The following is a 12554-nucleotide window of genomic DNA, read 5'->3' on the forward strand; positions in this document are numbered from 1 at the left end:
GGACTTCAATGCAAATTGGCAGAGCTATTCTTAGGTCATAGAAGTGTGTAATATAACTGCTGGTGGGCCCTGACCAGTTGAGAAAACAATGCATAAAATGTAAAATCCAAACCTTTTTGACTCTTGGTTCCTTTAAGAACCTTTCAATGGATGATGCTTTAGAGAACCAATTTTGCAAATGAGGTGAGCAGTGGTGGACAGTAATGAAGTAAATGTAATTGGTTACTGTGCTTAAGTAGTTTTTTCATGTATCTGTATTGAAGTTTGTCCATTTTGGGCGACTTTTTACTTTCGCTCCTCTACATTTTAAACTCAAATATCTTACTTTTAACTCCACTACATTAGGCAAAATCCCTCCTTTCTTTTGGCTTCTGTATGCATAAAAATATAACATGTCAAAACAAAAGAAGCACAAAGCCAGAGCACCAATCAGGGCCGAGCGGTCACTTTGTTTAGAGCTGGTTTTGACCTGTTGGTCAGACCGACCCAGTGCAGCACACGGTTCAACGTCAGCGCAGCAGCGTAAAGGTTTGAGAGAGTCTGTTCAACATAAATGATGAACTAACCTAACTTTGTGTAAATAGAGCACAATATAGAAATATGTCCACATATGCAGTCGAGACTGACGCGGCTTTTTTCTGAATTTCTACAAACACCATTTCATTTTATAGTAAATTAGTTTGGGCTGGTTTATGTTTATGAAAAGAGACCTACACATCAACATAGTAAAGGAAACTCATTTGTGATACTTAAAGCAAGTTTTTATTAAACTTAAAATCGTAACTAAGTTGCATTAAGTTAATTACTCTTTTAGTGCTTTTACTTTTGATACTTAAGTACATTTGAAGGCAAATACTTTTGTATTTTTACTCAAGTGGAGGTCTAAAGGGAGGAACTTCTACTTTTACTGGAGTGATATTTTACCTTGAGTAAACTCAAATTTCAAGTTTAACTCAAATACATGATTTGTGTACTTCGTCCACTACTAGAATTGTGCAAATGCGAAGAACTTTTGTTTAAAATTACTGGTGCGTCCACCTCCCTTTTGTCCCTGCTTTGTTTTGATGCAAACCTACATTCTTTAAAAATGTAAGTGCCCAAATTGGTACTTTGATCCAATTCTGGGTTCTTTAAAAGCCTTTCTGTACATGTGTGAATAGCCTTCAAGCTTTACTGGGAAGTTAAATTTCTCACACCTGGACCCAAAAGTCCAATCTCAGAACCACTTAGGGACATTTAATTTTAAACAGAATAGAAACAGAAGCAGGTGTTATTTCAGTCTTTCTTAATATTACCCAACTCAAGTAGTTTTAATCTCTCTTGTCCAGGCACTTGGCAGTGGTGTCACTGCAGGACCGTATGACACTTTCACCAGTACCACTAGCTTTTAGTTTAGCTGCCCCTGCCCTAATGGTGCACAGCCCTCAGTGTGACCATGAGTCAGCACATCCCTATTAGTGAATGACAGCAGCACTGACAGTGCTTTGTGGTCAACATGGATGTTGTTGACAGTTAGCGCCTGATTGTCAGAGAGCTACAGTGAGCTCTTTCTGACTAAGCTTCCCACTTTTGAAAGCTTCCTCCAAGCCTCAGCATCGTCTTGCATCATTAGTGCCTATTAACCACTCACACATCCCAGCTTAGCATCTGGGTTGGGCTCAGGACGAGCCGCTCACTTTTACGTCATTGAGGCTAGAATTAGGGCCATGATCTGACTGGGGGAATATCTATATTTATAATCATATTTCTAGAACCTTTCCTCATCTGCTGACGCTGCAAAGTGATGGCGAGTCTTTGCCATTGCGTAAGTGAGATTTAGCATCTCTAGGTTTGCTTAATTTGTAGAGCATATGAGCTCAGCGGAAACTCAGCTGGAGGTGCAGATCTGTTTTACCACTTCTGTTCATTACAGGGCCTTTGGCCGCATTAATGGAGAAGAAAAAGGATAACAGGTAAATGAAAACAACAAGTCTGAACATCTTGTTTTCATTTCCTTTTATTAGTATACCAAAAATCAGTCAGCACTTTAAAGTTGTATACTGATTATTAAAGCAATAGCTGGCCAAATGTGGTTCTTGTGGTCATTACAATAATAGACAACTGATCTCAATTCTATTTGTTTAAAAAAAAAAATATATATATATATATATATATATATATATGTGTGTGTGTGTGTGTGTGTGTGTGTGTGTGTGTGTGTGTGTGTGTGTGTGTAGGTGTGTGTGTGTGTGTGTGTGTGTGTGTGTGTGTGTATGTGTGTGTGTGTGTGTGTGTGTTTGTTTGCATGTATAAGTCTGTGAAACGTGTATTGAACAGCATAGGTCATGTTATCACAGCTGCTGTATAGGAGCTTTAAATAGATAGATACACACACTGTAACTGAAGAACAACAACATAACTACATTAAATAACAACATAAACAGTCTGATTAGCAGGTGGAGGCCAAGGCTACAACACACACAACCCCAAAAGTCCCTCTCTGTCTCAAAATAAACATTTTATAGATTATAGTATCATATATATCAATGTTCATTCCACACACACACACACACACACACACACAAACACACACACACACACACACACACACACACACACATATATATATATATATATATATATATATATATATATATATATATATATATATTCATTCCATATATATCAAAGTTAATTCAACAAAGAAAAAAAAAAACAAAGAACACACAGGTTAAACCAAAAACAACATGAACACATGGAAGGGGCCAATCGTGACACATTAATGAATGTAAATTATATAAAACATATAAATGTTCATGTTGTGTTTTGGTTTAACCCGTGTGTTCTTTGTTTTGTTTTTTTAGTCCAGCCCCCTTATTTTGTGACTCCACCCCTGATTGTTTCCACCTGTGGTCCCGCTTGTTCCTCTTCTATTTAAAGCCTGTGTTTTCCCCTGTCTGGTCGCTGGTCTTTGTACTGGTCTATGTACTGTTGTTTGTTCTGCTTGTTCTGTTTGATTCTGGTTTCTGTCATGTCTGCCCCCCGATCAATCTGTGTTGGCTCTATGACCCTGGACCATTTAGACTATGACCCTGGATTTGCCCATAATAAACGATGCTTATCTCCGCATATGTGTCCACCTCCTTGCTCCCCGTTACATAATGTTCATTCCATATATATCAAAGTTAATTCAACATCTATCTATCTATCTAGCTAGCTATCTATCTATCTATCTATCTATCTATCTATCTATCTATCTATCTATCTATCTATCTATCTATCTATCTATCTATCTATCTATCGCCATTATTCCATCTGAAATCCTCTAAGCTGGAGCACAGAGACACAACAACCTAAAATTGTTACCTTCACTATCCAATTCCACGCTCCTCCACCCTTGCCCCTCTCACTCTGAGGAAATGATTCATCTACACCGGTAATATACATTAGTAATGACCATGTGGGCATCTTAACAAACAAGACAAGTCACGCTGGAGAGCGTGAGTGGGAGAGGGACAGAGAGAGAGAGAGACAGGAACGATACTGCAGGCGTGATATCATTAACTCCTTTAGTAAAAAACACCACAACCTCTGATACCAAGACACAAAAGAAGGTAATAATCTGTCTCTCACTCTCTCTCTCTGTCTCAATCCCTCTCTCTCAGACACAAAGGCAGTAATACTCTGGCAGTATGAATAGGAGGCCCTCCTTTCGCTGCTCCGCTCCGTGACTTTCATATCAGGGGATCATTTTCTTATGCCTGTTAAAGGCAATTTGGAGGGGTTCATTTAGAGGTAATTTCTGGCCAGGTCGTGATCTCCAAGGTGTGGGAGTTATAATACTCCTACAAACATGAAACAAGCACGAACGCTCATGTGAAAAATATGAAGAATTCTATGACTTGTGTTGATGTGGGAAGCACATCGATACACATAATGGTCTTGTATGCAAGAGAGAAAGGCTGGTTTAGAGCAATCATGTGTAAATAACAGGAATAAGGAAGAAAGTAAATAAGGAAGAAAATAAATAATAAGGAATAACTGAAATTGAGCCCAATGGCAACTGCTCTGTATGAGTGAGACCAAGACACCTTAAAATGTGAAACAGTTTTCAGAGAAAAGAAGAGACTCTGACCCAGGCTTAACTTTTCTGTCTCCAAAACGGCAACATTTCAACATAAATACTTCTGTGGAGATTTTCAGTCATCCAGGCTGGAGCTTCATCAGCACTCAGGAGAGAGAAACTCCACACTTCCCACAGATTGGGCTTGATAAAGGTTTCGGTGCTGACAGAGGGTTCTCCTTTTGAGATTCAGTTCTTCTCAGTGATTCTTCTTCATGTGCTTAGATAGTTATTTATTTTGAGTTTTGATCCCTCTCAGTGGTTCTTCTTCATGTTCTTAGAGAGTTTCTCCTTTTGAGTCTTAGTTCTTCTCAGTGGTTCTTCTTTGTGTTCTTAGTGAGTTTGTCCTTTTGAGTCTTAGTTCTTCTCAGTGGTTCTTCTTTGTGTTCTTAGTGAGTTTGTCCTTTTGAGTCTTGGTTCTTCTCATTGGTTCTTCTTTGTGTTCTTAGTGAGTTTCTCCTTTTGAGTCTTGATTCTTCTAAATGGTTCTTCTTTGTGTTCTTAGGGAGTTTCTCCTTTTGAGTCTTGATTCTTCTAAATGGTTCTTCTTTGTGTTCTTACGGAGTTTCTCCAAGTTCCTCTTAGTGATTCTTTCTCATAATCTTAGAGCTTTTTCTCCTGAATGTTGGTTCTTCTCATGGGTTCTTCTTTGTGTTCTCAGCAAGTTTCACCTTTTAAGTCTTGGTTCTTATCAGTGGTTTGTCCTTGTGTTCTTAAAGCGTTTCTCCTTTTGAGTTTTGGTTCCTCTCAGTTTCTTCCTCTTGGTTCTTCTCATGGGTTCTTCTTTTTGTTTTCTTTCTTTCTTCTTATGCTTTTACAGTTTTTTGAGTCTTGGTTTCTCTCAGAGTTTCTTCTTCATGCTCTTAGGGGTTTTCCTTCTGAGTTAGCTCCTCTCCGTATGTGTTCCTCATGATCTTAGGGAGTTTTTTCTGACACTGTCTCTCTCTATTTCGTTCATTAGGGGCTAGATTCACACTACCGAAAAGCCAATTTGGGGTATTGTCTACTGTAGAAAAGGAGATACAGTAGTAAAAAATGAATAGAATTTCATGGAGTTCATGGAACTATGCAACACATATCTGTAAATCATTTCCAATAAACTTCATCATAGAACATACTGAACATGGTTTGGCTTGGAAATTCCTCAACATGGAAAGATCTAATGTACTAAGTCTTTTTCATGTCTGTGCCTGTAAATCTGCTACAGAACATTGTGATTTCCTTTGTTCAGTTTGACATTCAGTTAGGAGTTATACTGTACCATCAATTCCCAGTGCAATACTACAGTTAGCTGTTCTATGTTAATGCAGTTTTGAATAGACTCAGTGCGACACTCTTGTCTTGTCCAGCCTCCTGTCAACTGCCCCCTGCTCTGACTGACCATTCCAATCTGCTCAACTTCCTCAGTGCTCCCATGACCATGTGTTATTCTCTCCCCATACTGGCAATGCCCAGACAGAGGAACAAGAAAGACAGTGAGAAAGAAAGAAGAGAGAGAGAGAAGAAGGGATATTTAGAGACTGCTGAACTGGCAGCAGTATGTTAGCGCCAAGACCCCAGAATGCTTTGCTGTTCTGAAAGAAGAAAGTGGGAGATTGGCAGGGTGGCATGGTCCAGGCGGCCCCCGGGGAGTGACTGTCGCGATGCGTCAGCAGCATGTTTATGTGTGTATGTGTGTGGGATGCCGTGGTGAACAGTGAAGTGAGGTGGTAGCTTTGCGTTGGCAGGGCGCTAATTCAATCTCGGCTTCGTCATGCTGTCGTGGAATCATCGTATACCTCAGATGCTGGCCTCCATCACACGCCGTCTGGAGTCCAGAGCGAGCCGTCCCCGCACACATGCTTAATTTTATCAAAGGGATTTTACACTGAAGTAAACAGCATCCAAAACAATAAACATGACGGAGACCATTATTGTATAAACTCCAAAAGAGTTTGCACAGAAGGAAACTGGGGCTGTAAATGATTAAAACAATAAAAATTAATTGCTCTATTATGTGCAGCTAATTGCAAATAATCACACTTGCCTTGACCCTTAAAATTGAATTTTCCATTTTAAAAGCTGTGCATTTTGTTACAGCTATATACACCAGTCAGGCATAACATTATGATCACTCCTTGTTTCTACGCTCATTGTCCATTTTATCAGCTCCACTTACTGTATAGCTGCACTTTGTAGTTCTACAATTACAGACTGTAGTCCATCTGTTTCTCTGATACTCTGTTACCCTGTTCTTCAGTGGTCAGGACCCCCACAGAGCAGGTACTATTTGGGTGGTGGATCATTCTCAGCACTGCAGTAACACTGACGTGGTGGTGGTGTGTTAGTGTGTGTTGTGCTAGTACGAGTGGATCAGACACAGCAGTGCTGCTGGAGTTTTAAACACTGTCCACTTACTGTCCACTCTATTAGACACACCTACCTGGTGAGTCCACTTTGTAGATGTAAAGTCAGAGATGATAGCTCAATCAACAGTTTGTGTTGGTCATACTTCATCAGTGGTCACAGGACGCTGCCCACAGAACTACAGTCTGTAACTGTAGAACTACAAAGTGCTCCTATAGAGTAAGTGGAGCTGATAAAATGGACAATGAGCCTAGAAACAAGGAGGTGGTCAGAATGTTATGCCTGATCTGTGTATATATCAACTGATCTGTCTGTCTTATAGTTAGATAATATGTAATGCAGTTTGGTTGAAAACTTATTTTTTCTTACAACATAGAATCATGTTGAATTGACTTTGTTTGCATCAATTCATCAGACTTTTCTATCAAGTATTAAACTGACCCTCTGTCTGTTACAGTTAACCCACCCATGGGCTAACCCATGACATTGTGCTTCCTGTCATTTTCAGTGGAATTGTGAGTGAATGGTAGGTGCTAGAAACAAAGTACTACTGCACCACTCTAATCCCTCTTTAACAGTGAATGCATCACCAGTATTACACTGTTGTTTTATGCATTGCTTTGTGTTACTATACAGTTATTAGTGGTACTTAATTTGAAGTGGGACCAAATTAAGGGCTATCAAAGCAAGAAGTCTTAAACCCCACAAACCCGCTGCCTAACAAAGCCAATCGGGATCTTAAGGATAGTGTAACTACTGCAGAGAGGCTGGAGTCATTTTCCTTAATTCAACAAACTGATGTTGTCAATGTTTTTTCCTACTTATTTCCTACTACTTGCATATTAGATCCAGTTAATACAGGTTTACTGAATATATGACTGAATTAATGAATAAACCCACTCTTATTAGACTCCTTCCTCCATCTCTACCTACTGCAAATATTCGTTCACTTATTTATTCATTCACTTATGCATTCATTCATACACCCATTCACTCGTTCATTCATTCACTCACCCATGCATTCACTTATTCACTCGTTCATTCATTTATATATTCTCTCTCTCTCTCTCTCTCTCTCTCTCTCTCTCTCTCTCTCTGCATCTGTGGTTGGTGTGCTGTGATTTGGACAGTGTTTTTGGGGCAGTATGTTTTTGACCCAGTTAACATGTTGTGTGTTGAAGCAGCAGCTGCTGGAGATTTCATCTCCATCTGAGCCCAAAACACTCACCAATAAACAACTCATCTACACACTTTGTGTGTGTGTGTGTGTGTGTGTAGGTGTGTGTATGTGTGTATGTGTGTATGTGTGTGTGTGTGTGTGTGTGTGTGTGGGGGGGGGGGGGGGGGGGGGGTGTCATCAGGAGTCATTAAAGACACATGTTATTTAAGGACACATCTGATTCAAGTTACATGTCTTTTACAGGTAAGTCCAAGTCAAGGCATGTGTTATTTAAGGCAAGTTGGTATCAAGTGGTGTAAACCAGCCATTAGGGGTGTACTTTGTGTACTTCTGGTGCCGGTCCCAAGCCCAGATAAAAGGTGAGGGTTGCGTCAGGAAGGGCATCCAGCGTAAGACTTGTGCCAAAACTATCATGCGGATCACAAATATGATTGCCATACCAAATCGGTCGAGGCCCGGGTTAACAATGATCGCCTCCGGTGCTATTGACCAGCAGGGTGCCAGTGGAAATTGGACTACTGTAGGTCGAAGAGCATCAAAGAGGAGAGGAGGAAGGCGGGTTAGCCAGCAGCGAGAGAGAAGGAAAGGCAGGAGTGTGGAGGTTAGAGTAGGGACTCTGAACATAGGAACAATGACTGGTAAAGGCAGAGAGCTTGCAGACATGATGGAGAGAAGGAAGGTAGATATTCTGTGTGTACAGGAGACCAGATGGAAAGGAAGCAAGGTCAGGAACATTGGAGGGGGATTCAAACTGTTCTATCAAGGTGTAGAGAGGAAGAGAAATGGAGTAGGGATAATCCTAAAGGAACAGCTTGTGAAAAGTGTTCTGGATGTAAAGAAAGTGTCAGACAGGATCATGAGCCTGAAGTTGGAGGTTGATGGTGTAATTTTGAATGTGGTCAGTTCATATGCACCACAGGTTGGTTGTCAGTTAGAGGAGAAAGAGGAATTTTGGAGTAAGATGGATGAAGTAGTAGATGGTGTCCCTAGAGAGGAGATATTAGTGATTGGTGCAGACTTCAATGGACATGTTGGTGAAGGGAACAGAGGGGATGAAGAGGTGCTGGGTATGTATGGTGTGAAAGACAGAAATGTGGAAGGTCAGATGGTTGTAGATTTTGCAAAGAGAATGGAAATGGCTGTGGTGAACACGTATTTTCAGAAAAGGGAAGATCACAGGGTGACATACAAGAGTGGAGGGAGGTGCACACAGGTGGATTATATCCTTAGCAGGAGATGCCACCTAAAGGAGATTGGAGATTGTAAAGTGGTACCAGGGGAAAGCGTAGCAAGGCAGCATAGGGTGGTTGTCTGTAGAATGAGATTAGAAACAAAGAAGAGGAAGAGAGTGAAGACAGAGCCAAAGATTAGATGGTGGAAGCTGAAGGAGGAGGATGGCTGCAGGCAGTTCAGGGAAAAATTGCAACAGGCCCTTGGGGGCAGTGAGTAGCTACCTGAGGACTGGGAAACTACAGCTAAGGTGGTGAGAGAAACTGGCAAGAATGTGTTGGGTATTTTGTCTGGTCAGAGGAAAGATGACACGGAAAGTTGGTGGTGGAATGAGGAAGTCCAGGAGAGTATTCAGAAGAAGAAGGCAGCTAAGAAAAAGTGGGATAACCAGAGAGATGAAGGAAGTAGGCAGGATTACTGTGAGGCTAGTCGCATAGCGTAAAGAATGGTGGCAAAGGCAAAGGCTCAGGCCTATGATGAGCTGTATGAGAGGCTGGACAGTAAAGAAGGAGTAAAGGTATCAAGTGGTGTGTAATTTAAGAGCGAGTTTGAGTCACATGTCAGGGGAAATTTCACCTCTACAATCTAATCAATCCGTGCAGTGAAACACCACAGCCTAATCCGCAGAGCCCGGGGAGAAGTTGGGGCGCCTGCACTGACTAGCATTGTGTTGAGTGATGGGGGAGAAAGGGGGGGGGGGTGGATGCTACCCACCCAGAGTGAGGCCAGTTGTGCTCTCTTGGACTCCTGGCTACAGATGGCTGTAGCATCACCAGGGATTGAACTTGCAATCTCCTGATGAGAGGACCAAGACTTGGAGCTCCAAATATTAATTTTATCATCACTTTATTTTCAGTGTTCTAAGTTTCTGAGTCTTACAGAATCATCTGCAGCTCTGTTCATTATCCTGAACACATTTATTTTACATTTTTTCACAGATTTCTCCTAATTAGTTGAAACTTGAACACATCAAGAAGTTGCATCATCCTAGAACTGTTATTAATTTATGTGCAACATCATTTAAAAAATGTTTTTTATTGCCAACAGTGATTCTGAACTCTTGAGCCATGGTCCCAAACTTTTGAACACTGGTATCTGTCTGCCTGTCCGTGTGTGTGTGTGTGTGTGTGTGTGTGATTGTGAAATAAAACTGGGGCCACCTGTGATCCACATAAAGATCTATTCACACGTCTGGGTTCAAATCCCACAGAACACAGCAGAGCACCTTTATCTTTAGCTGAGAGTGAATGAAGGCTGTACCTGCAGGTGTGAGAGTTATTACAAGGTGACAGTCCCTCTGTACACGTGTGGGCTGAAGAGGTGTGCTGTAATGATGGGTTGTGTGTTTTTTATACGTGGGTATAAATTTGTATAAGTAAACACGCTGTGTGTGTTTTTGTATATTTTGAAGACAAAATATTCTGACTACAGATACGAACACTGATTTCTACAGGAGCGACGAAATGTTCCTGACCTCATAACGCTTCACTCTTTATAAAGCAAGAAGAGCGAAACATTTTATTTTTGGACACTTATGTTAAGATTAGGATTAAGTTTGGGATTAGAGTTATATAGACACATGATCCTCTACTGGTCAGAAGCTTAAATACAGCACTTTGCAAATACAGAGCACAGTATGTTAAATTTAGCACACAATTATTCTCTGTAGTTGATTTTTGTCAAAATTAATAAAGCATGTTATTTGACCAGGGGTGCCCAAAGTTTTGCATGTAACTGTTAATATGGGTACTGTTGGTCAAAAGTTTTTTAACACCCCATTTATTTATTTACTGTGTCTTTTATTGTATTTTATGGATATTTACAGTTTAATGGAAATGTACTATTAATATACTATCAGCACATTAAAAGATCAAAGAGCAACTGAGCAACTGGGAATTAAAAGAAACCACAAAATTGTTTTAACAAAGTTTTAATTATTATTTATGTTTTTAGTAGCCATACTTTTGTATTGCATTTCACTCCAAAATGCTGTGAAAGTCCTTTTCATTCTGGGTGCAAGTCAGATTTCCTCCTCCTTGTTGAACAAGAGGAGAGGAACCATCCTTTGGCCTAACAAAAGCCATGTGCGGTGAACCAAAGATTTCACTATTTAATTCATTGGTCCATAAGACCTTCTTCCAATCTTCAGTCGTCCACTGGCAGAGCTGCAGGGACAGAAAAGCCTCTTTTTCTGATTTTGCTCTCTAAGCGGTGGCTTTATCTTCACCAGTCAACCCGTCAAAGTCTTCTCTTCACAACTGAAAATTAGACTTGTTTACTTCAGCCAGTGCTAAGGTGTTGTGTAAGCCAAGCTGTTGACCCTCAGAAACTTGTCTCCTGATTGTGTTGGGGCTTTGGGTCTGCCAGCCCTCTCGTAGTTAGAGTTTCCTCCAGTTTTCAAGTGGCTTTTGATGGTGTAGGAAACTGATGCCCTGACTTTTTTTTGCACAGTTTCTCTAAAGAAAAGACCACTTATAGACTACACATTATAATGGTCTGTCTGTTTTCCTTTGTTAATTGCTTTTTCTAATCATTATGATGGCAATGTACTACATCCTGCAGTGCAATATTGTCCAAGTCCTGCTTGAGGGTTCAGTCTGTTCCAACACTGCTTATATACAGACAGAGGGGTTACATGACGAAATTAGGGACACCAGTACTTGCAACCACTTTCTGCTGTCAGAATGAAACCTTGTATCTCCAAACTGGCAACTTTTTTAGAGGAGAAGAAAAAAGTCAATGGAACCAAACTTTTTGTCCAAGTCATTTTGGGCCATTTATTTTGCTCCATTCATTAAGTTTACACACAATGGGAAGAGGTATTTTAAAATGATATCAAAAACTAAAAAAACAATAAAAACGGAGATACAAGGCTTTGTTTCACTGCACATGCACTGATCAGGCATAACATTCTGACCACCTCCTTGTTTCTATGCTCATTGTCCATTTAATTTGCTATACTTACTCTATAGATGCACTTTGTAATTCTACAGTTACAGACTGTAGTCCATCTGTTTCTCTGCTACTTTGTTAGCCCCTCCTTTACCCTGTTCTTCAGTGGTCAGGACCCCCAGGGACCCCCACAGAGCAGGAACTATTTGGGTGGTGGATCAATAATACTGACGTGGTGGTGGTGTGCTAGTGTGTGTTGTGCTGGTGTGAGTGGATCAGACAGAGCAGTGCTAATTTTGGAGCATTTCTATCAAGAAAATGAATTATATTCACACAACATAATATAATAATATAAACGTATACTACTATATGTTTGTCTGTACGTCCTGACATTGTATAAAAACAAGCCATTGTGTGTGTGTATGTGTGGTGGGCTCATGCTGTGCAGCCCAAACAAATCCCCAAATGTGTGAGCTACACCTCTAGGAGTGATGCTTGCTACTTCTAAGAAAAGCCTGAATGCTGTATTTGTCTTCATCACTTTATGCTATAAATACCGCCGAGCCGCTTTGTGAACGAGCAGTAAAAATAAAGTGCTCACAGAACTGTAGGGGGAATCTAGCACGTCCCCACTGATCACTTTTCAGGTTCTTTATTCAGAAAATGAAGACGCTTATGATCTGAGCATTCTGAATAGCTGGCAGTGTCTAGCGCGCTAGCCTGTGAATGACGCACATCAGCTAGCAGTGCATATACAAATATGGTCTTTCCTTGCACAGCATAATTTAGGGTTCCACCAAAGTG

Source organism: Pygocentrus nattereri, chromosome 11 (genome assembly GCF_015220715.1).
Source record: "Pygocentrus nattereri isolate fPygNat1 chromosome 11, fPygNat1.pri, whole genome shotgun sequence".
NCBI classification, from domain to species: domain Eukaryota; kingdom Metazoa; phylum Chordata; class Actinopteri; order Characiformes; family Serrasalmidae; genus Pygocentrus; species Pygocentrus nattereri.